Source organism: Grampus griseus (assembly GCF_964374135.1).
Source record: "Grampus griseus genome assembly, chromosome: 5".
In the NCBI taxonomy this organism is placed as follows: Eukaryota; Metazoa; Chordata; class Mammalia; order Artiodactyla; family Delphinidae; genus Grampus; species Grampus griseus.
Window position 1 is genome coordinate 96037795 of NC_138998.1, and position 24445 is coordinate 96062239.

Sequence of the window (24445 nt, forward strand, 5' to 3'; positions counted from 1 at the left end):
ACTTTCTCAGGCCTAAGTTCCCTCATTAACAATACTCCATCCCCAAGTCTGGCCATGTGCTTCATGATTCAGCACCATCAGTGACTGATGCTGCACCAAAAGGAAAATTCAGAGGCTTCACTGTGCTCAGTGTAAGAGTCAACACTGTTTTCCATAAAACGTAGGACCACTGTACTGTCTGAGTATAGGAGCGGGTGTGTTTTCATGACAGCCCAAACCTTTCGTTTTCACAAGAACTGGTTTCATGTCAGTGTCAGGATACTTCAAAATCCAAACATCCCCTCAGTTGACCTTTCTCCATTTCTAAGTTTTTAAAAGCTCCTTTCAAGACAGGAAAAAAAAATGGGTTGTCTTCATTTCAAAAAATAATCTTGAAGAAGGACCTCTACAGTGGCATGTAAATTAGATTTCCAATCCAAAAAATAAGATCCACAGAAAAGAGGAGGGGAAATATCCCACCATAGCCTCTTCTGAATCCTGTGCAATTTCTGGGAAAATGAGGTTCAGGAGAAAGTTGCCGACAGAAGGGCCATCGTGGGTTTGGGGGGAAGAGGAATGAGAGGAGAGGGCAGAGACAAAAGTGGGGAGATGGAAGCAGGACTGAGACTGAAGCAAAGTCAGAGGCTCCTGCCCCCTTCAAGGGTTTCCCATTGCCAAGCTGATTCTCTTCTCATGGAAAAATAAATTTCCATCTGCGAACCAATCAGAATGTAACTGCTTTTCAGGGCTCAGTTGTTTCATCCACTCATTCCACCCTCTCTTACTCATTAGCACACAAGCAGAAATAATTAAAAATAATGCCAAAACAAAACCAGCGCCGCCTACCACAATTAACAATTGTTAAATTGTATCTAGCTTTTCTGTGCATTTCTCTCCAGAAATCATAACCTTTGTCCTTGATTGCATCGTCCTGGTGGGCTGGAAGTCCCAGATACATGCAGGAATACAGAATGTGGTCCTAAGCTCATCAGGTAAAGGCAGAAAGCCTCAACCATACTCTTTTTTTTTTTTAAGATTTATTTACTTTATTTTTTTTTTTGGCTGCATCAGGTCTTAGTTGCGGCATGTGGGATCTTCATTGAGGTATGCAGGATCTTTCGCTGTGGCGTGCGGGCTTCTCTCTAGTTGTGGTAGCGGGTTTTGTCTTCTCTAGCTGTGGTGCACAAGCTCCAGGGCTGATGGGCTCTGTAGCTGTGACACTCGGGTTCCAGACTCATGGGCTCTGTAGTCTGCAGTACGCAGGCTCAGCAGATGTGGGGCGCAGGCTTAGCTGCCCCGCGGCATGTGGGATCTTAGTTCCCTGACCAGAGATCGAACCCGCATCCCCTGCATTGTAAGGCGGATTCTTTACCACTGGACCACCAGGGAAGTCCCATCACCCATGCTCTCTTAATCTCTTTCATACCTATCTCTCTCACTGGAAAACACCAGAGAGGAACAGAACCTCCTCCAATCAATACTGATTTGAAGGAAATGAAAGTGATAAACTTATTCCATCTACCATCTAGCACTGCTGCTGTTGTTGTTATTATTATCATTATTGAATACTGCAAGTGAATCGTTTCTGCCCCAAGAACTATCATAGTGACCATGAGAATACTGACCAGTATGCATCCCTGCACCCCAGCTGCAGTAACCCAATCCATAGTACAGTCGACATTAGGAATAAAAGTAAAGTTTTTGAAGACCTCTGATCAAAAGCCTCTTTTCTAGGTGAAAACGTGACTTTTAAGACCTCTGCTTTAAAAGACAAACTGGGGGGCTTCCCTGGTGATGCAGTGGTTGAGAATCTGCTTGCCAATGCGGGGGACACGGGTTCGAGCCCTGGTCTGGGAGGATCCCACATGCCGCGGAGCGGCTGGACCCGTGAGCCACAACTGCTGAGCCTGCGCATCTGGAGCCTGTGCTCCACAACGGGAGAGGCCGTGACAGTGAGAGGCCCGCGTAAAAAATATATAAATAAATAAAAATTTTAAAAGACAAACTGACTTGGGACTTCCCTGGCGGTCCAGTGGTTGGGACTTCACCTTCCAATGCAGGGGGTGTGGGTTCAATCCTTGGTCGGGGAGCTAAGGTCCCACATGCCTTGCGGCCAAAAAACCCCAACAGAAAACAGAAGCAGTACGGTAACAAATTCAATAAAGACTTTAAAAATGGTCCACGTCAAAAAAAATCTAAAAAAGACAAACTGACTTCCAATTTTTTCAAAGACTGACCATTTAGTCCCAATCCTTCAAAGAAAGTAACATTTCCATCAAATGAGAGTAATGGTATCTTGTTGTCATCTTCAAGTAGGAGCTTTCCTACAAATTGATCTGAGATACAACATTTTAAGAAACATATACTTTTCCAGCATCCAAGAGATTTATAAGTTGTATGAAGAAAAGCCATATATCAGCACCGGCAGAATGGGAGAGGATTGCAAGGTGCTTAGCACCAGCCAAACTGAAGAAAACTTGTTTTTTCAAGCAGCAAAGCATCTAAGAAGAGATATCCAGAAGATATGGTGTCAGGCTGAACTTCAGGGCAGTGATGAATCAGAGAAACACACCTGGTGACCAAATTTAAAACTATCTAATTCTCAGAGGAGAATAGACAGCCCAGGTTCAAAGCTTAGAGCTCATTTATGGACCCCCAGAGCATTAAGCTCATGCATGACCCCAGAGTAACCTCTCTGATCCAACCTCAAACTGCTGGTGGTGAAGTAGAGGTCTGAATCTTCAGCCTTGCTCACAGTCCTAACACGACATTGGTGACTTCAATCCCTGTACACTCCTGTTGAATTTCAAAGGCTTCTGGTTCTAGACCCTGGCTTAACCCACCCCTTAGACCTGTCAGCAGATCTTGGCCTCCCTGGTTTGGCCCTTACTGCTCTCTAAGGCATTTGATTCCGAGTCATCCATTGGCCTCAGAGAATTAGCCCCACCTCGCCCTCCATTCATTGTCCCCTACTCCCAGCTCCAACCCTTGGGACGGATACATGATGCGCTTGGCTGTTTACCTTACCATAATCCAATGGGGAAGCTCGAGTTATCAAACACAGGAAAAGTATTTCAAAAAAACAATAATAGACATCAAAGAGGAACTGCTATCTCAGAAGCCAAGGTAAATATCAACACAGACCATGGTGTGGCAGACTCCGGCTTGTTATGTACAAAATGTTACTCTGAAGGCCTCGACTATTTGACTTTTTAATGGTACAAAAATGTGTATGGAAATACACCTCTAGGACAGTCAAGGACAGTGTATTTACATTTTAAACACAACTGCTTTACTTTCTTTTTTTTTTTTTTTGCGGTACGCGGGCCTCTCACTGTTGTGGCCTCTCCCGTTGCAGAGCACAGATTCCGGACGCGCAGGCTCAGCGGCCATGGCTCACGGTCCCAGCCGTTCCGCGGCATGTGGGACCTTCCCGGACCGGGGCACGAACCCGTGTCCCTTGCATCGGCAGGCGGACTCTCAACCACTGCGCCACCAGGGAAGCCCGGATATTGCTTTTTTATGATTTGTTAGGCACGTCTGGAGCAGTGCTCAGTGTAGGGTTAATTATTCCCCATTACTGAGGCCAGACCTTCCTGAATGTTCTGCCCAATACTTCGTGAACTATGAGTTTTCCAGTGTGGTTGAAGGGAATAAGCAATATTCCCGGACTTCTGTGAGTGCAGGGCACTGCTCTCCACCCCCTCCCTGTCCCCTCCCCCATCTTTGCACCCCTTCCCCCTTCCCCCTTCCCTCCAGCCTCCTGCAGTTGCCTCATTTGCTCTGATGAATCCTTGAGGAGCCTTTCTGCAGATCTCCAGTGCCCTCTCTCTGTGCAGCTCTCTTGGTTCTAGAGCTCTGTCCTGAGAACTCCAGCCACCTTGGTTTCCCTGGGCTCTTGGCATCACCTCCTCAACTCAGGGAGTACGAGTTCCACCTGCGGCTCAGCCTGGAACCTCTTACCTGGCAGCCAGCTGGAGCAGTCCAAGCACTCACCTCTTTTTTTTTTTTTTAACATCTTTATTGGAGTATAATTGCTTTACAATGGTGTGTTAGTTTCTGCTGTATAACAAAGTGCATCAGCTATACATATACATATGTCCCCATATCTCTTCCCTCTTGTGTCTCCCTCCCTCCCACATCCCACCCCTCTAGGTGGTCACAAAGCACCGAGCTGATCTCCCTGTGCTATGCTGCTGCTTCCCACTAGCTATCAGTTCATTCTCAAGCCCTCACCTCTTTTGTTTGTGATTTCTTGGGGATCGTTGCCTTCCCACTGCCTGATGGCCAGCGTTTCAAAAACCGTATATTGTTTCATATATTGTATCTGATATTATTTCAGGTTATTTCAGGCAAAAGAATAAATCTGGCCCTGTTACTCTATCTTGGGCAAAAACAGAACTTCTTTAAAATTCAGTCAACTTAGCACTAAATACCAGTATTACACAGAAAAGATACTATCAATACTTTAACCCGTGTTTTTCAAAATAAGGTCCTTGAGCCGCCTGCCTGAGAATCTCCTGGGATGCTTGATAAAATGAACATTCCTACTTCACATCCCCAGATCTACTGAATATAAATTTCTTGCCGCTAAAATTTGACAGTTGTTTTCATTACCAGGACAATTCATTAACAAAAGACAATAAAATTCCTCTTCTGAAAGTTGGGAAATCATTAGAATTGGCAATGGGTTAAAAAGGCATTGAAATGATAAAGCCTGAAACGATGTTCACACCAGCTTTTATAGCTTTCAGCTACAAAAGCATGCTCTGTATAAACCATGACTCTCCATGGCTACCTGAGCAATTCTGGAGCTGCTTCCTACTCATTCATTGCAACAGTAGTGCTCCATTTGGAGACTAGAAAGCAATGGTGAGATGGGGAGAGAATCTTGACTGCCTCCACACAGAGGGCCTCTGGATGGCAAGTGTTCAGGGCCAAAGTCAAACCAACCAAGAAACTGTTTTGCCAGGATGTGTGCTTCCCCTCAGCTCACTGAATAAAGTCATGCTCCCCACCAATGAATTTTCATCAACAGTAACAACAATCACACTATCAATCTTTTATTCTCCTATCTCAAGAGCAATTGGAATGACCCCTGTACCATCCTGACCCATATCAGTCCCATTTTCTGAGGAAAGAAACAAACAGCCTAACACGCTTGTATAAGGTGTGAACAGAATACGGATATCATGAGGCTGAGTCTATCAGAGGAGCAGTAGGTTACATTACTCGAGCAGAGTTCCTCACAAATCTTCTCTGGGACTTGGTATTGGCCATCTCACTCATTTTGAAGCTAGTGGCAAAGTTCTCGCTCCTGGAGGAAGTGAGGGAAGCACCAGTGCAAGCTTGAGCTTGTAGACGAAAGAACAAAACAAAGCGTATCTCACATCTCAAATCATTATGTGTTCTCTACCTGAACCTACTTTTTTATCCAAAGTCTGACTACATTTCATTAGCATTGGGGGAAGAGTGGGCAAGGCGGAGATGGAGATGGGAGAATGTAGGCAGAGCCAGGTTACCTTTCAGCCCATGGTAAATATCTGGACTTTATGTTAAATGCAGTGGGAAGCCATTGCAGGGTTTAAGCAGGGGAATGATGGGGCCTTATGTGTATTTTTAAAGAATCATCCTGGTTGCTTTGTGGCACATCCTGGTTGTTTTACAGGGGGCAAGGGTGAAAGCAAGGAGAACCCTAGGACAATGCTAGTGAAGCCATAGTCTGTGGACCAACGCTAGTAAGCAAACTGTTCACCATCTGCAACAAGATAATCACGGAAACTGACAGTAAACGTTTAGAAACTTTAAAACATTTTAGAGTAATACGACATTGCTGCAACATCCAAATAGGAGTTTTTATATTTTTACAAAAATGTCAAGCTTCACTGGACCGAGGGGAAAAAAATAAAACCAAAACCAAACTGATCCTTTACCACAGACAGTTTAATACACTGTGGCAGTAATTCAGGCCAGGGGTGATGGATGCCGGAACTAGGGTGTATCAGGCACAGAGGATACAAAGTGTTCACCCTCCCAGGATTACAAAGGATGGTAAGAGGAATCTGGCAGATCAGGACAAGGAATCTGGTGCATACAGAAAGACCTCTACCTCTGCTGACCAGCACTAGACTCGACTACTCACCAACCCTCTGAGAAGTTGCCATCAACAGCAGTTGCTTCACTCCTGAGTGTATTACACATGGCATAAATGTTAAGCGTTCAGACACTGAAATGAGGTTATCCTATGTTTAAGTCCTGATTTCATCACTGTGTGATCTTGGAAGAGTTACTTAACCTCTCTGGGCCTCAGTTACCTCATCTATAAAATGGGAATAATAAGAGCCTCTATCCCATAAGGTGTCCATGAAGATAAAATGAGAAGAACCCTGAGAAGAGGCTGACACCTCATAAATGGTCACTCAGCCATTAGTTGTTTGTGTATTTTTCTGGGAAGAAAGAGCTTTAAAGCATGATGACAGTTACATAATCTCTATCCTCCGTGGAGCACAATAAAGTTCACAAAACCCTATCACATACAGTACTTCATGACTCCTCTCTTAGAAGTAGGGAGAGACAGGCCTGATTTTCTGATGAGGAAAATGAGGCTTAGTGTCCATACAGAGGTTCCCAACTTGCCCCAGGAGGATGAGGTATTGATTCATCCTTCTTCTCCCCACAGTGGAAACAACCTGTCCGAAAAGTCACACAAGCAGCAAGAAAAAAACCAAGATCACCGTGCTCTTCCACAGTCTGTCTTCATGCCCTTAGTGCATACAAACCGAAGGCAGAGCAGGAGGAGGAAAAGCAACACCAGAGATGGAGAAGCTGGGGTTCAGTTCTCCTTCCTGCCAGCTTAAAGGTAAGGAGCATCTAGGTCTCTGACCCCAGTTCCCCCATTCTTCCTCAACACAACTTTCTCTCTCCCCTTTATTACTCTCTCTTCCTCGGACCTTTATCCCCAAGGTTCAGCTGTGACATGACTTTTGTGTGAGTATTTTTCATGATTTTTTTCTTCTTCACTAACATTTTTAATGTTATTGAATTTTCATTATTTATTAAACATACAGTGTCCCTAAAACTGTCCTAAATGTGCTCCTTACTACCATACCTCTCTCTATTTTGGCTTTTCCTCTCTTCCTTTAAGAGTTTTTGACAATCATTTGTCTGAATTATTCCTGGCTTACAGAGAGAGGAAGCAAGAATCAAATAATTGGAGAAAAACTCTCTGAGCTAAAGAAAGACTTGGGTCTTCAAATGGAAAGGACACATCAAGAGAAAACAGGATGTTAAAAAAATTTTTTTTAAGATCCATACCTAGACATATCAAAGTGAAATTCAGAACTTTATACTTTTTTAATTTAAAGTGTAAGGAAGTAATTTAATATAGGGCTACTTGGATATGAAGGATGCCATTTGAATTTTATGAGAGTAGTTATTAATCCCAATATTTTGATATTTTAATCTATTGTTTTGTCTGTAGGAGAATATTTTAGGAACTAATATATCTTTTTCTGAAGAAATAGTTACCCAAATTTCAAAAATCTCTTATATTTCACTTTGGTTTCTTTTTCTTCTATTAAATTTATGACAAATGAAATATAATACTTTTTACTGAAAATGTATTTGGTGGTAGACTCTGGGCCAGGGATAAACACAGTGTCTCTACACAAGAAACTGGGTCTATTTGGCCACCTAGTTGTTGACTCAAGTCAGAAAACAGAGTAAGTAGGATTTCAGGTCATTAGGAGGGAATTCAAATGCCTCCTAAACACCTAAGTTCCTACCAGGAAATGACACAGCCACAGGGGAATTCTGGCTCTGAAAAAAGTGAAGTTAATGGGAGCTCTACATAATTTGGTGAGAAAGAGTTCACCTTTCAGCTTAAAGAAGTGAGTTTTCATGGGAATGAGGCCACAAGGAACAGTGCAAGCAGTCTGATTTGAGAAGCTTAGCCCAATGCCACTCTTACTTTAAGTGGCTTGGTCTTCTATAGAAAAAGAACATTCTTTCATTTGAGCTTCACCTACTGTTCTCCATGACAAGATATGCCACAAAAATCTATACATCTCAGGTGACAGGTTGAGATTTGTATATTATACATGTATATGCTTATGTATGTGTGGAGCTAAAAAAAAAACAAAAAACAAAGGCAGAACAATGAATACAATATGGTCTCATTTATATTTTAAAATTATATTTACGTTTAGATCTATACCTGTGAGTGGATTCTTGGAGAAGGTCTAGAAGGATACAGGCCAAACTACTAACAAAGGTACCTCGGGGACAGTAGTGGGATGGGAAGAAAGCAGGTAAGAAAAGGGGAAAACATTACTTTTGACTCTATACACTGTTTCAATTTTTTCAGCTCATATAGATTACTTTTTTAATTCTAAAGCCAAAAGAAATTAGAAGGGTTAGGAAAAAAGAAAGAAACAAAAAAAGAAAGAAGGAAAGAAAGAAAGAAAAAGAAAGAAAGAAAGGAAGGAAGGAAGAGAGAGAGAGGGAGGGAGGAAGGAAGAAAGGGAGGAAGGTGGAAAGAGAGGAAGGAAAGCTATCAGCAATCAATGCCCTTTAACCATAGGAAAAATCTTTCTTTCTTGTAGAGAGTAAAAGTTATCAGAAGTAGAAATTTTGAGTAATTCTATGAGGAAAAAATTAGCACTTTAGACATAGTTTTAAAAATAAGTCAAGAATGAATCAATATTTTAATACTATGTCTATATGTATTCTAATGGTGTTTATATAGAGAAGAGCATTATAATGATTAATAAGTGAATTGCTTAGATATCCACATACAAAACAATAAAGTCGGACCCTTACCTCCATCATATACAAAAATTAATTCAAAATGTATCAAAGACCCAAACATCAGAACTAAAACTATAAATCTCTTAGAAGAAAACACAGAAGAAAATCTTCATGACACTTGATTTGGCAATGATTCTTGGATATGACACCAAAAGCACAGGCAACAAAAGAAAAAATATATTAATCGGACTACATCAAACGACGATACCAACAGAGTGAAAAGGCATCCCAGGGAATGGGAGAAAATATCTGCAAATCATATACCTAATAAATAGATAACATCAAGAATATATAAAGAACACCTACAACTCAATAAGAAAACAAAACCTGACTTAAAAATGAGCAAAGAACTTAAATAGACCTTTCTCCAAAGAAGATATACAAATGGTCAATAAGCACAGGAAAGGGTGCTCAACATCACTAATCAGAAACACAAATCAAAGACACAATAAGATATCACTTCATATCCATGAGGATGGCTGTTATTAAAAATAAAAACAAACAAACAAAAAAACCCAGAACAACAAGTGTTAGCAAGGATGTAGAGAAATCAGAATCCTTATGCATTGTTGATAAGAATATAAAATGGTGCAGGGCTTCCCTGGTGGCGCAGTGGTTAAGAATCCGCCTGCCAATGCAGGGGACACGGATTCGAGCCCTGGTCCAGGAAGATCCCACATGCCGCGGAGCAACTAAGCGGTGCGCCACAACTACTGAGCCTGCGCTATAGAGCCTATGAGCCACAACTACTGAAGCCCGCGTACCTAGAGCCCGTGCTCCGCAACAAGAGAAGCCACGACAATGAGAAGCCCACACATCGCAACGAAGAGTAGCTCCCACTAGCCGCAACTAGAGAAAGCCCACGCACAGCAACAAAGACCCAACGCAGCCAAAAATAAATAAAATTTATTTTAAAAAATAAATAAAATTTATTTTAAAAAAATAAAATGGTGCAGCTACTGTGGAAAACAGTATGGCAGGTCCTCAAAAAATAAAAAATTGAATTACTTTATGATCCAGAAGTAATTCCACTTCTGGGTTTATACCCAAAATAATTGAAAGCAGGAACCCCAATAGATATTTCTACAACAATGTTCATAGCAGCATTATTCACAACAGGCAAAAGATGTAGTATTAGTCAGGGTTCTCCAGAGAAATATAACCAACAGGATATAGATATATAGGTAAATATATATGAAGAAAGAGAGAGAGAGATTTATCTCAGGAATTGGCTCACATGACTGTGGAGGCTGGTAAATCCAAAAGCTTCAGGATAAGCTAACAAACTGGAAACCCAGGGAAGAGTTGCTGCTGCAGTTCAAGTCTTAAGGCAGTCTACTGGCAGAATTCCCTCTTCAAGGGAGACCAGTCTTGTTCTGTGAAGGCCTTCAAATGACTGGATGAGACCCACCTACATTATGGAAGCTAATCTGCTTTACTCAAAGTCTACTAATCTAAATGTTAATTTCATCTAAAAATACCTTTACAAAAATATCTAGAATAATGTTTGACCAAATATCTGGATACTGTGGCCTAGACAAATTGACACAAAACGTTAACTTCACAGACGGAAATAACCCAAATGCCCATCAACGTTTTGTTTGGGATAAACAAAATGTGGTATATACATACAATGGAAAATTATTCAGCCTTAAAAAGCAATGAAATTATGACACTTACTACAATATGGATGAACCTTGAAGACATTATGCTAAGTGAAACAAGCCAGTCATAAAAGGACAAATACTGTATAATTCCACTTATAAGAGGTAACTAGAGTAGTCAAATTCATAAACACAGAATACAGAACGGTTGTTCCCAGAGGGTGGGGGGAGGGGAGGGGAAGGTAACAGAGAGTTATTGTTTAATGAATACAGAGTTTCAGTTTGATGAAAAAGTTCTGGAGGGACTTCCCTGGTGGCACAGTGGTTAAGAATCCGCCTGCCAATGCAGGGGACATGGGTTCGAGCCCTGGTCCGGGAAGACCCCACATGCTGCGGAGCAACTAAGCCCGTACACCACAGCTACTGAGCCTGCGCTCTACAGCCCGCATGCCACAACTACTGAAGCCCACGTGTCTAGAGCCCGTGCTCCGCAACAAGAAAAGCCACCACAATGAGAAGCCCGCACACCGCAACGAAGAGTAGCCCCTGCTCGCCGCAACTAGGGAAAGCCCCCGCACAGCAACGAAGACCCAAGGCAGCCAAACTAATTAATTAATTTATTTATTTATTAAAAGTTCTGGTTGCACCATAATGTGAATGTACTTGATGTCACTGAACTATACACTTAGAAATGGTTATAATGCCAAATTTTGTTATGTTTATTTTACCACAGTAAAAAAAAAAATGAATTGCTTACATGTATAGGCTTTACTATGACGCAGACACCATGCTAAATGCCTTATATTGATTTTCTCATTTAATGCCTTTGATATTCCCATTTTATAAATAATAAAGCCTAGAGAAAGTGACTCGCTCAAGGCACACTAGTAAGAAGCAGATCTAGGGTTGAAACCCTTCATCTGACTCAAAAATCCATGTGCTCAGTCAGTGTGCTATACTGAAAAGAGTGACTACATTAAGGTAATGAGACAGAAAGCAAATTAAACTGTTTTTCAAGTAATATTTTAAAGTTAATTAAACATATTAAAAATTTTAAGAATGAATTCCCCCAAAAATATCGAATCCAGACTGAGTATGACTAATAATAAGACACCTAAAATAGTCCTACGTTAACCTTCACCATGAGACATTCCTATCCCCAAACCACAGCATCTCCAGAAATAAGACAAGAAACCAGGCTGCCCAAGAAATAGGAATAGAAAGTGTACCTGGCATCTGCCCATTCTTCCACAAGCCTTGGAACATTTCATAGTTTCTCTATTTTTTTTAAATAAAACTACTGTAGTTCCATTTATATTTTTAAATTATATTTACGTTTAGATCTATACCTGTGAGTAGATTCTTGGAGAAGGACTGGAAGGATACAGACCAAACTATTAGCAAAGATTACCTCTCGAGAAAGTAGTAAAATGGAAAGAAGGCAGGTAAATAAAGGGGAAACCATTACTTTTGACACATACACTCTGTTCCAGTTTCTCAAAGGATACAGTCATTCAACTGACATTACTGAATGTCTACCATAAGTCCAGGGTCTATGGTGGTTCTGTTCAATCAAGATGAAAAGACAGAATGATTATCTGTAATGAGCTCCATCTAATAAACAAGTAACACATCTCCTGTCTGCATGTGCAATGCATCCCATAGACAAGATTCATGTTGGTATTATAGTCCCTGCAGGGAATTTTTACCAACCCCACTCCTCCAAATGGTCCCTCCCCCTCCAGTGATTCTCCCTCCATGGACTTCTTGACTACCACCGCCACAAACAAGAAGAGCAGCCCTGCTGTATTACACCCAAGGCAGCATAGACTAGTGGTGAAGGCTTGGGCTCTGGAGTTACACCGTCTGGGTCTGCGTCTGTCATTTGTACAGTGTGACCTTGGGCAAGTTTCTTAATCCGCCCGTGCCTCTGTCACCTCAGCTAATAGGTACCAACCCTCACAGGATTACTGAGAGGCTATATGAGTTAAGGCAGGTAAAGCACTCAGAACAATGTCTGTCATATATTAAGTGTTCAGAAAATCCATTACTCATAGATGGATCAAATAGCCTTCTAGAAGCAACAGACTGTCCCAGGGAAAAGAAATAAAAGATCATCCAATGGAAGAGGGATCTTAGAGATCATTTTACAGATGATGGCACAGAGAGGGCCATAATGGCTCAATGTCTTGCCCAAGGACATGCAGGTGGTCCACGGCAGCATCAGGACCAGACTCAGGTTCTCTCTGACACAGCACAGTGCTCACGAGGAAGAGAAAGCAGAGCTCTCCAAACTGACTTGTCACTTAGGTGCATACTACAGGTCTCATCTACTTTAATACTTGTGCATCCTAAAGTTATAAGTATTAGCATGTGAATGCTCGATTCTCTGAGCAGCATGAAAAAGGGCTTTTTGGCACACACACTGTGTGTGTAGGGGTTGGGGAGGGGTGCAGGTGCAACAATCACATCCATGTCAAAGACTTTAGGGCATGACCTGTTTCTGAAATGTAGCCTCGGTAATAGTCCAGGATGCCAGACCACTTCAGCAGAGCTCCAAAACAGCCACTCACTCACAGAGTGAGTCCAAAAAGTGGAGCTGAGACTCACTGGTCAGTCCTGCAAGGCCCTGAGGTGGGGGTCACTGAAGCAGCGGAGCAGATCAGGAAGTGTATGCTGGGCAAGGGGGAGAAACTGAGAGATGGATCATTCCAGAAATACCTCCAACTATGTAACTGCTGCAAGTTCAGCTTGTGACCCCCTACCAATCTTACTTCCCAAGCCTCTCCTTCCCCACAGAGAGGCTCTCCATGCCACCCTCTCCTACCCCTCCCACTTTTCCAACCTTTCCACATACTAAGCTCTCACAGATTATCCCACATCACAACCCAACATCCCCCCAGGAGAAATTCACACTTTTCAGCCTCAGTGCATTTTTGCCCATGCTTTCCCTTCCTCCTGGAGTGCCTGCCACCTTCTGTTCTATGATCCCTTTCCCCTCAACCAAAGCCATTTGGCAAAATCCTTTTCCAGAAATGCCAACCCTTTCTTGAAACCATCCTCTTTCCCAGAGGGAAAGATCCTCTTTCCCAGAGCCCTCTAGGTCTTTCTAAGGCACTTGATAAATTCCACCTCACTCCCCTCTCCAAACTCTCTCTCCTTTACAGCCATATACAATGCCCAATTAACAAGGGGTCTGCACTCAGTAAACACTAGTTGCTAGTGTAGAAGTCAAAATGCTGGCTGGGAAAACAAGTGCAGCACGGGAAGCCGAAAAGGACGGCAATGAAGAGTGTGCACAACAGCAAAGACTAACTCTGTGCCAGAACCAAGGGTTTAACGCGTGTTAACTCATCTAGTTTTCAAGACAATCCCATGAGATAGGTGCTATTATCGCCACATACAAAGGAGGGAACTGAGGTATGATGGACTGAGTAACCTACCCAAGGTCAAACGGCAGGGTTTTAAATTGAACCAGGCCAGCTGGCTCTTGATACTGATTCTCTGCAACACTGTTCCTTCTAACCCTACATCCCTGAAAACCACTTCACCTCTTCCACTCACAGTGTGCAGTGCCTTTCTGAATCAGAAACACACTTTGCAACTTGCAATTATGGCACCTACTGCTTTCTAAGTCAAAAATTAAAGATCAATTCTGGCCACAGCTGCCACAAGAGTAAATAACATATGATAAAGTCTCAAATCTAAAACATTGCTTAAACAGAGACAATTAGAGATGTTTGGGATGGAATGGGCCTCTGGCCATTCACCTAGCTCAGTATTTGCCATCATTTCCATTTTAAAGTCCTGAAATATATACCAGAATTATGTGCAAGCACAAACATCTAACAGCACTCTGAATATTACTCTGATAGAATTATGGGGGTAATAATATAATTATAAGCTTACTGATGCACACAGTGGTCTATCACGTTTAGTATGGTTTTTTAACAATCATCAAGGAATTTGGGCCTACCACTAAGGACAGGAGAATATAGAAAAGACACTGAGCTACATTCACATGTAAGTGAAACAGTAATTACCTATATAATTCAGGATTTAAATAATTTAATATTAAATATTCCATTAAAGGAAGCAAAAGTTTTGTTAATTCTGAAAGCCAGATAACTTTTCAATCTTCTGACGAAACGGCGGGGGGGACTTCCGTGGTAGTGCAGTGGTTAAGACCCCATGCTCCCAATGCAGGGGGCCTGGGTTCGATGCCTGCTCAGGGAACTAGATCCCACATGCATGCCATAACTAAGAGTTCGCATGCTGCAACTAAGGAGCCAGCCTCCTGAAACGAAGACCCAGCGCAACCAAATAAATAAATAAATACTTTAAGAAAAACAGGGAGGGGGGATGGATAAAAATTCCGGCTTTACAAATGTATACCTGTTCTCACAGAAAGAAAATAGAAAAATAAATGTATCAATAGATTCAACTTTGAAGTCAGGAGAGGCTTTTTACAGGATAACAGTTAAATTTCTGTTCCCAGAAAATTTTTAAATAGCATACAGATAACCCCAAAATTAAATTTAATTAAATTACATTAAAATGTTAGCAAAGCAGAAGAAAAGGAAACGAGGTTCTGTGCAGTTTGTGGCAGCAAGCGATATTTTTCTCTCCCTGATGAAAAGGCTTAGTGAGAACAGCAAAAAGACGCAGGGTAGAGATCACAGCGGGAGAAATAAGATATCCAGCACGTACCCAAAACTTACCCAACTCGGTCTTACTCAACGCTATTTTTCCCACTTTGCCAGTTTTAAATCAGACAGCGGCTGGGCTTTTGCTGTTGCTGTTTCTGTCCTTTTGATCCCAGAGCCCCATAAAAGTTAAACTGTGTGTTGGATGGGATCTGGCCCCGTCTCGCATTAGGGCGAAAAAAGTTTTAAACTTGGATTCCTGGTTGCTTCTTTGGAAAAGTGAATAAATAAGTGGCTCAAAGGAGAGGACGTGGGGGACGTGCTCAGCTGACGTCGGGCCCGCGAAGGGGCCGCACAGTTCCTCAGCGCAGCTGTCCAGATGTGCCTCATCTGGTTCCCCGGCGGGGCACGAGCCTCGGCGGCCACGGCTAGCAGAAGCTCCAGCTCATTGGTCTCCGGGGCTCCTCGCTTGCCGCCTATTGGCCGGCCGGCCCGCCCGCCACTCCCTCGGTCCTTGGGCCCGCCCCCCGCCCGCCGGGCCAGCTCGCTCCATCCTCAAGAGGAACCTGGAAGTGCAGCCCGGGCGCTGATGTGGCACTCGGCGGCCGCTGCGGGCGTGGGAGGGGCCCGGCCGGAGAGAGGTCCTCCTCACCCAGGGCTTGCCCCTGTCCTGGCCCCTGTTATACCGATCCTTTCCGGCAGTTAGGCTGGTTTGTTTAAACAGGATGATTTCAATCTGTTCATGGGCTGAAATTAATGCGCGCCCCGCGCTGGCTTAAATCCCCAGCATTTCCGAGTTAAAGGAACTGGGGCTCAGGGATGCCCACGCCCCCAAAGGGCCGTCAGGCCATGTCTCAGAACTTCAGTCTCCCCTCTTTATCCAGGGAGCGAATAATGAAATTCAAGAGCCTGTTTCATGGGGACAGTATTCTTTTGTTGGAAGAAAAAACTTAATGAACCCTTCACCGAAGTCCTCATTAACTAGAAAAGTCGTTCTTTCTGCAGAGAAGCCCAGGGCTGATTAGAGGAGCGACTTGGAAGACTTGGTTTGTTTGGAATTTTTGTTGGGTGGTGGCTGTAGGAAAACAAGAAATGTTGCTTTGTTCTGTGAGAATGTAGACCAAACGATGCTTTGATCCTGGGGAAACCTTTGAAAGATTGATTAGTTGGGAGAGTGTCTGCAAATCAATCACCATTTTAATTTGAGGGTGTTGACAGAAATGTGAGCTCATTGAAACATTAAGACTGCAACAGCTACCTTCATTGAGTCACACACCATGAACTTGGCCAGCCCCTATACTTACAACCACCTTATGAAGTACATATTAAAATTATCTCCACTTTCAGATGAGGCTACCAAGACACAGAGCAGCCTCTCCCAGCATGCCACTGAGGTTTCCAATATTTGTTCGCAACATGGGTACATAAACGTACCTGCCCTTTGCCAGGAACAGGTGAGTCAGAATTTATTGTGAGTGCCTCTACCTTCTGATGTCCAAAGCTTTCACTTCATAGATAATGTCCTCTTGGTCGGTCTATTTGTTATCTATTGCTATGTAACAGATTACCACAAATGTAGTAGCTTGAAACACCACACATTTACTATTGCAGTTTCTAAGGGTCGGAAGTCCAGGCATGGCTTAACTGGATCCTCTGCTCAGGGTCTCACAAGGCTGCACTCACAGTGTCTGTCAGGATGCATCCTCATCTGGAGGCTGGAAGGGGGAAGAATCTACTTCCAAGCTCCCTCAGGTTGTTGGCAGGATTCATTTCTTTGCAGCTGTAGGTCTGTGTCCCTAGTTTCTTTCTAGATGTCAGCTAGCAGCTGCCCTTGCCTCCTAGATTCTAGTCTCATTCTCCTGCAGTTTCTGAAAACCAGGAGGTGGAGGTCATGGGGGTCCGCCTTAGAGTCTGTCTGCCACAATGGGCTAGTCAGACACCTCAGTCTCTATAGCCCTGAATGCCATGTCATCTCACCTCCACAATCCCTCCAAAAATTCAGAGCCCCACTCACCAAGTAAAAAAATACGTAAATGGATTCACAACACTCAATCCCTCCGGCAGTCAAGGAAACCCACAAAGGAAGTTTGGCCCTTGAAATTAATCATGAGTTTGGCTTTCTGGGACATCCGTAATCTGATAATGGTACACTTTTAACCCAAGAGTTACTCAACAATGGGCTGATAGTCAAGGTACATGATCAAGCTTCTACATTCATTACCATTGACAAGTATCTGATATTGTTGACCATTGGAACTGCTTCCTCAAAAATCTACTAAAAAAAGATTTCTGGAGAATTCTGCTTTCAAGAATATGGAGTAGATATAATTTTCCCTGTTTCTCCTGCTAGTATAATACCACCAAAAATACTGACTTTACATATAAACAAACATAAGAAGACTCTGAAAGGTTGAAAGAGGAGGCAGATGGGCTAGGAATCTAGGGACCCAAGCAATGCCATGATGGTGAGTTCCCTGGATTTTCTCTTTGTCTCATTGATCCAGACTTGGAGCCCAGCAAAAGCCTGTTGTCTTTTGTTGTTAGCCAAAAAACCAGGAAGCAGGAGCCCAGAAGGACAAAATAAGTTTAGACAGTAATGGCTATGCTCCAGCCAAACACCCCAGAAGAAACTGTGGCTTCCCCCACATCCACATCAGCAAAGGCCAAATGGGGTCCTAGACTTCCACCCTTGCTATAATAAGGTGAAAATAAAGGGCTAGTTCTTTGAAAAGATCAATATAATAGACAAACTGCTAGCATGACTGACAAAGAAAGTAAAGAGAGAAGACACCAATTACCAGTGTCAGGTACAAAAAACAAGGGATCTCGTTATAGACCTTGCAGGCATCAAAGAGAAAGTAAGGGAATACTCCAAACAACTCTACACACATCAATTTGCCTTAAATGAAAGGGACAAGTTCCTTGAAAAACACAAATTACCACAACTCACCTAATAGGAAATAAATCATTTGAATAGCCCTGTAACTATTAAGGAAATTTAATTCAAATTCAAATACTCCCAAAAAAGAAATCTCCAGGCCCAGATGGTTTCACTGGAGAGCTCTACCAAACGTTTAAAGAAGAATTAACACCAATTCTACATAATCTCTTCCAGAAAACAGGAGAGAACACTTTCCAATTGACTTTGTGAAGACAGTATTGCTCTGATGCAAAACCAGAGAAACACAGAATAAAAAAGAAAACTACAAACCAATATCCCTTATGAATATAGGTGCAAAACTATCAGCAAATAGAATTCAGCAATATATAAAAATCGTTATACACCATGAGCAAATGGGTTTTTTCCCCCAGGGATGCAGTCCTTGTTTAATATTCAAAAATCAATCAATATAAACCATGACATTAACAAACTAAAGAAAAAACACAAACATATAAATCAACATAGAATAAGCACATTCAACAAAATTCAGCATCGTAAAAATGCTCGGAAAAATAGAAAAAGAGAAGAGAACTTCCACAAGAGCAGGTACAAAAAACCCACAGCTAGCATTATACTTAATGTGAAAAACTAGATGCCTTTCGTACATACTTTGTGATTCTATTTATATAACATCCTTGAAATGACAAAATTATGGAAATGGAAAACAGATTAGTGATTGCCAGGGGTTAAGGAGATGGTGGGGTGGAAGGGAAATGAGTGTGACTATAAAAGGGCAAAATAGAGGATCCTTGTGGTGTTGGAAGAGTTCTGTAGTTTGACTGTATCCATGGGATAAAGTTGGGATATTGTACTATAATCTATTTGCAAATAGTAATGCAAAATGTTACCATTGGGGGAAACTAGTTAAAGAGTCCAGGTCTCTCTGTATTATTTCTTACAGCTGTATATGAATCTATAACTATCTCAAAATAAAAATTTTAATTAAAAATGCAGACTCCCCTGAGCAGTCCCAACAGCTGTCAACAACCCTGGTCTTTCCAAGGACACTATGTGCATCCCCAAGACTGTACTTCTTGAACAGGAAGCCAGGCATTAACTTGCCTCTGTCTCCAAAACACAGTTACTTGCATCTTAAGAATGCTCATAAGGGACATACAAGTGTTTAACCAAACACCACCAAGCCGACAGTGTTACTTGTAGACCATGTACATCTCTCAAAAACAAGACTACCTATCCTACTTCGAGAAGCTTCCCCTAGGTATAAATGACTCATTACTAACATTTTTCCCTAAAATAGGAGTTATCCAATTAGAAAAGATGGTGCAAATTTTACCCCTTACTTTAGAAGAAGTGATCAGTGACTCCACTTTGATCCTCAAAGGCATTCAAGTCAGCTTTAAATCAGTGGTCAGGAATAAAGATGGCCAATAGGCACAGGAAAAGATGCTCATCATCGCTAATTATTAGAGAAATGCAAATCAAAACCACAATGAGGTACCACCTCACACCAGTAAGAATGGCCATCACTAAAAAGTCTACAAATAATAAATGCTGGAGAGGGTGTGGAAAAAGGGAACTCTCTCACACTGTTGGTGGGAATGTAAATTGGTGCATGCAGCCACTATGGAAAACAGGGAAATTCCCTGGTAGTTCAGTGGTTAGGACTCGGCACTTTCGCTGCCAGGGTCTGGGTTCAATCCCTGGTCAGGGAGCCAGGATCCCACAAGCTGCACAGCATGGCCAAAAAAATTTTTTTAATTAAAAAACCAAAAACAAACAAACAAAAAAGAAACCTGTATGGAGATTCCTCAAAAAACTAAAAATAGAGTTGCCATATGATCCAGCAGCCCCACTCCTGGTTATAATTATAACTAAATTAAATATAGTTATATTTGTAATTATAATTATATAATATAATAATTAAATTATTATATTATATAAGTATATAATTATATTATATAAGTATATATAATATAATTATATACTTACATAATATGATTATATAATATAATTATAATTAAACTATAATCTGAAAAGATACATGCACTCCTATGTTCAGAGCAGCATTATTTACAATACCCAAGACATGGAAACAACCTAAATGTCCACTGACAGATGAATGGATAAAGAAGATGTGGTACATATATACAGTGGAATATTACTCAGCCATTAAAAAGAATGAAATAATGCCATTTGAAGCTACATGAATGGACCAAGAGATTACATTACTAATAGTTTCATTGTTCTTGTGACACAAATGATTTCAAGAAAAATCGAACAAGTTTTTACTTTTAATATGGTATCTCACCCTCCCCAAGCTCTGAGAATTAATTTTTTTAAACATTTGCAAGTCTGAGTTTTAAATGGCCTCTTATTTTCACTTACATTTTTATTACTATGGATACCATAATTTAAACAGAAAATTTACAACCTAGAGAGGTTCAAGTGAAGGCATTTAGGGTGATGCGGCTGTGGAACTCAGGTTCTGTGAGGAATAATGGATGACACAGAAAGTTCACCTGAGGAACCCCACGGGATGGACCATGGGGCAGAGAAAGTCATGAGCATTCTCCTCTAGGAACTGTAGTGACACCCTTCAGGAGAGGGACTAGACCTATGCTGCAGGGGACTAGAGCGAAAGAAAAAGACCAAGTTCCATGTGGAAGATTGCAGCTTCCAAAAGGAAGATTGCAGCTCAGTATGAGAAAGGACCTTTTTTGCAGGGGAGGGGTGGCAGGCTAACAATATCAGTCATGAGAGCTTTAACACAGTGAAATCGGCTGCCTTCCCAGCCCTGGCAGTCATCTGGAAAAGACTGGCTTAAGAAGACGTGGTATGTACATATACAATGGAATATTAGCCATAAAAAATGAAATATTGTCATTTGCAGCAATGTGGATGGACCTAGAGAATATTATGCTTAGTGAAATGTCAGACAGAGAAAGATAAACACTATATGATATCACTTATATGTGGAATCAAAAAATAATACAAATGGAGGGCTTCCGGGAAGATGGCGGAAGAGTAAGACGCGGAGATCACCTTCCTCCCCACAGATACACCAGAAATACAAGTGGAACAACTCCTACAGAACACCTACTGAACGCTGGCAGAAGACCTCAGACCTCCCAAAAGGCAAGAAAACCCCCATGTACCTGGGTAGGGCAAAAGAAAAAAGAATAAACAGAGACAAAAGGATAGGGACGTACCTGCACCAGTGGGAGGGAGCTGTGAAGAAGGAATGGTTTCCACACACTAGGAAGCCCCTTCGTGGGCGGAGACTGCGGGTGGCGGAGGGGGGAGCTTCGGAGCCGCGGAGGAAAGCGCAGCAACAGGGGTGCGGGGGCAAAGCGGAGAAATTCCCGCACAGAGGATCAGGGCCGACTGGCACTCACCAGCCAAGAGGCTTGTCTGCTCACCCGCCGGGGCTGGCGGGGCTGCGAGCTGAGGCTCGGGCTTCGGTCAGAGCGCAGGGAGAGGACTGGGGTTGGCGGCGTGAACACAGCCTGCAGGGGGTTAGTGCGCCACGGCTGGCCGGGAGGGAGTCCAGGGAAAAGTCTGGACCTGCCGAAGAGGCAAGAGACTTTTTCTTCCCTGTTTGTTTCCTGGTGCGTGAGGAGAGGGGATTAAGAGCGCTGCTTAAAGGAGCTCCAGAGATGGGCGGGAGCCGCGGCTAAAAGCGCGGACCCCAGAGACAGGCATGAGACGCTAAGGCTGCTGCTGCCGCCACCAAGAAGCCTGTGTGCGAACACAGGTCACTATCCACACCCCGCTTCCAGAGAGCCTGTGCAGCCCGTCTCGGCCAGGGTCCCCGGATTCAGGGACAACTCCCCCGGGAAAATGAACGGCGCGTCTCAGTCAGGTGCAACGTCACGCCGGCCTCTTCCGCCGCAGGCTCGCCCCGCACTCCGTGCCCCTCCCTCCCCGCCAGCCTGAGTGAGCCAGAGCCCCCGAATCAGCTGCTCCTTTAACCCCATCCTGTCTGAGCGAAGAACAGACGCCCTCCGGTGACCTACACGCAGAGGCGGGGACAAATCCAAAGCTGAGACCCTTGGAGCTGTGAGAACAAGGAAGAGAAAGGGAAATCTCTCCCAGCGGCCTCAGAAACAGTGGATTAAAGCTCCACAATCAATTTGATGTACCCTGCATCTGTGGAATACATGAATAGACAAGGAATCATCCCAAATTAAGGAGGTGGACTTTGAGAGCAAGATTTATGATTTTTCCCCTTTTCCTTTTTTTGTGAGTGTATATGTGTATGCTTCTGTGTGAGATTGTGTCTGTATAGCTTTGCTTCCACCATTTGTCCAAGGGTTCTCTCTGAACGTTTTTTGGTTTTTTTTTTTATTTTTTTTCTTAATAATTACTTTTTATTTTAATTATTTTATTTTACTTTATCTTCATTCTTTCCTTCCTTCCTTCCCTCCTTTAGACAACGAATCATCACAAATTGAGGAGGTGGACTTTGAGAGCAAGATTTATGATGTTTTCCACGTTTCCTCTTTTTCTGAGTGTGTATGTGTATGCGTCTATGTGAGATTTTGTCTGTATAACTTTGCTTCCACCATTTGTCCTAGGGCTCTATCCGTCCGTTTTTTTTTTTCTCTCTCTTAATTATTTTTTTATTTTAATGACTTTATTATATATTATCTTACTTTATTTTATTTTACTTTATCTTCTTTCTTTTTTTCCTTCCTTCCTCCCTCCCTCCCTTCTTTCTTTCTTTCTTTATACTTCTACTAATTCTTTCTTTCTAATTTTTCTCCCTTTTATTCTGAGCCATGTGGATGAAAGGCTCTTGGTGCTACAGCCAGGACTCAGTGCTGTGCCTCTGAGGTGGGAGAGCCAACTTCAGGACATTGGTCCACAAGAGACCTCCCAGCTCCACATAATATCAAACGGTGAAAATCTCCCAGAGATCTCCATCTCAACACCAGCACCCAGCTTCACTCAACGACCAGCAAGCTACAGTGCTGGACACCCTATGCCAAACAACTAGCAAGACAGGAAAACAACCCCATCCATTAGCAGAGAGGCTGCCTAAAATCATAATAAGTCCACAGACACCCCAAAACACACCACCAGGCGTGGACTTGCCCACCAGAAAGACAAGATCCAGCCTCATCCACCAGAACACAGGCACTAATCCCCTCCACCAGGAAGCCTACACAACCCATTGAACCACCTTAGCCACTGGGGACAGACACCAAAAACAATGGGAACTACGAAACTGCAGCCTGCAAAAAGGAGACCCCAAACACAGTAAGATAAGCAAAATGAGAAGACACAAAAACACACAGAAGATGAAGGAGCAAGATAAAAACCCACCAGACCTAACAATGAAGAGGAAATAGGCAGTCTACCTGTAAAATAATTCAGAATAACGATAGTAAAGATGATCCAAAATCTTGGAAATAGAATAGACAAAATGCAAGAAACATTTAACAAGGACCTAGAAGAACTAAAGATGAAACAAACAACGATGAACAACACAATAAATGACATTAAAAATACTCTAGATGGGATCAATAGCAGAATAACTGAGGCAGAAGAACGGATAAGTGACCTTGAAGATAAAATAGTGGAAATAACTACTGCAGAGCAGAATAAAGAAAAAAGAATGAAAAGGACTGAGGACAGTCTCAAAGACCTCTGGGACAACATTAAACGCATCAACATTCGAATTATAGGGGTTCCAGAAGAAGAAGAGAAAAAGAAAGGGACTTAGAAAATATTTGAAGAGATTATAGTTGACAACTTCCCCAATATGGAAAAGGAAATAGTTAATGAAGTCCAGGAAGCACAGAGAGTCCCATACAGGATAAATCCAAGGAGAAATACGCCAAGACACATATTAATCAAACTTTCAAAAATTAAATACAAAGAAAACATATTAAAAGCAGCAAGGGAAAAACAACAAATAACACACAAGGGAATCCCCATAACGTTAACAGCTGATCTTTCAGCAGAAACTCTGCAAGCCAGAAGGGACTGGCAGGACATATTTAAAGTGATGAAGGAGAAAACCCTGTAACCAAGATTACTCTACCCAGCAAGGATCTCATTCAGATTTGTTGGAGAAATTAAAACCTTTACAGACAAGCAAAAGCTGAGAGAGTTCAGCACCACCAAACCAGCTCTATAACAACTGCTAAAGGAACTTCTCTAGGCAAGCAACACAAGAGAAGGAAAAGACCTACAATAACGAACCCAAAACAATTAAGAAAATGGGAATAGGAACATACATATCGATAATTACCTTAAATGTAAATGGACTAAATGCTCCCACCAAAAGACAGAGATTTGCTGGATGGATACAAAACAAGACCCATGCTGTCTACAAGAGACCCACTTCAGACCTAGAGACACACACAGACTGAAAGTAAGGGGATGGAAAAAGATATTTCATGCAAATGGAAACCAAAAGAAAGCTGGAGTAGCAATTCTCATATCAGACAAAATAGACTTAAAATAAAGACTATTAGAAGAGACAAAGAAGGACACTA

General features: G+C 42.3%; 1 protein-coding gene across 1 annotated transcript in view; it reads right to left on the minus strand.

Annotated features, from left to right (window-relative positions):
• The window catches only part of TMEM45A (transmembrane protein 45A), a 101523-nt gene extending 86241 nt beyond the window's left edge, over positions 1-15282 (minus strand). Inside the window, exon 1 of the mRNA XM_082655430.1 lies at positions 15113-15282. The gene's annotated coding sequence lies outside the window, so the exon portion shown is untranslated. The remainder of the gene's footprint in view (positions 1-15112) is intronic.
• Positions 15283-24445: the final 9163 nt, after the last annotated feature.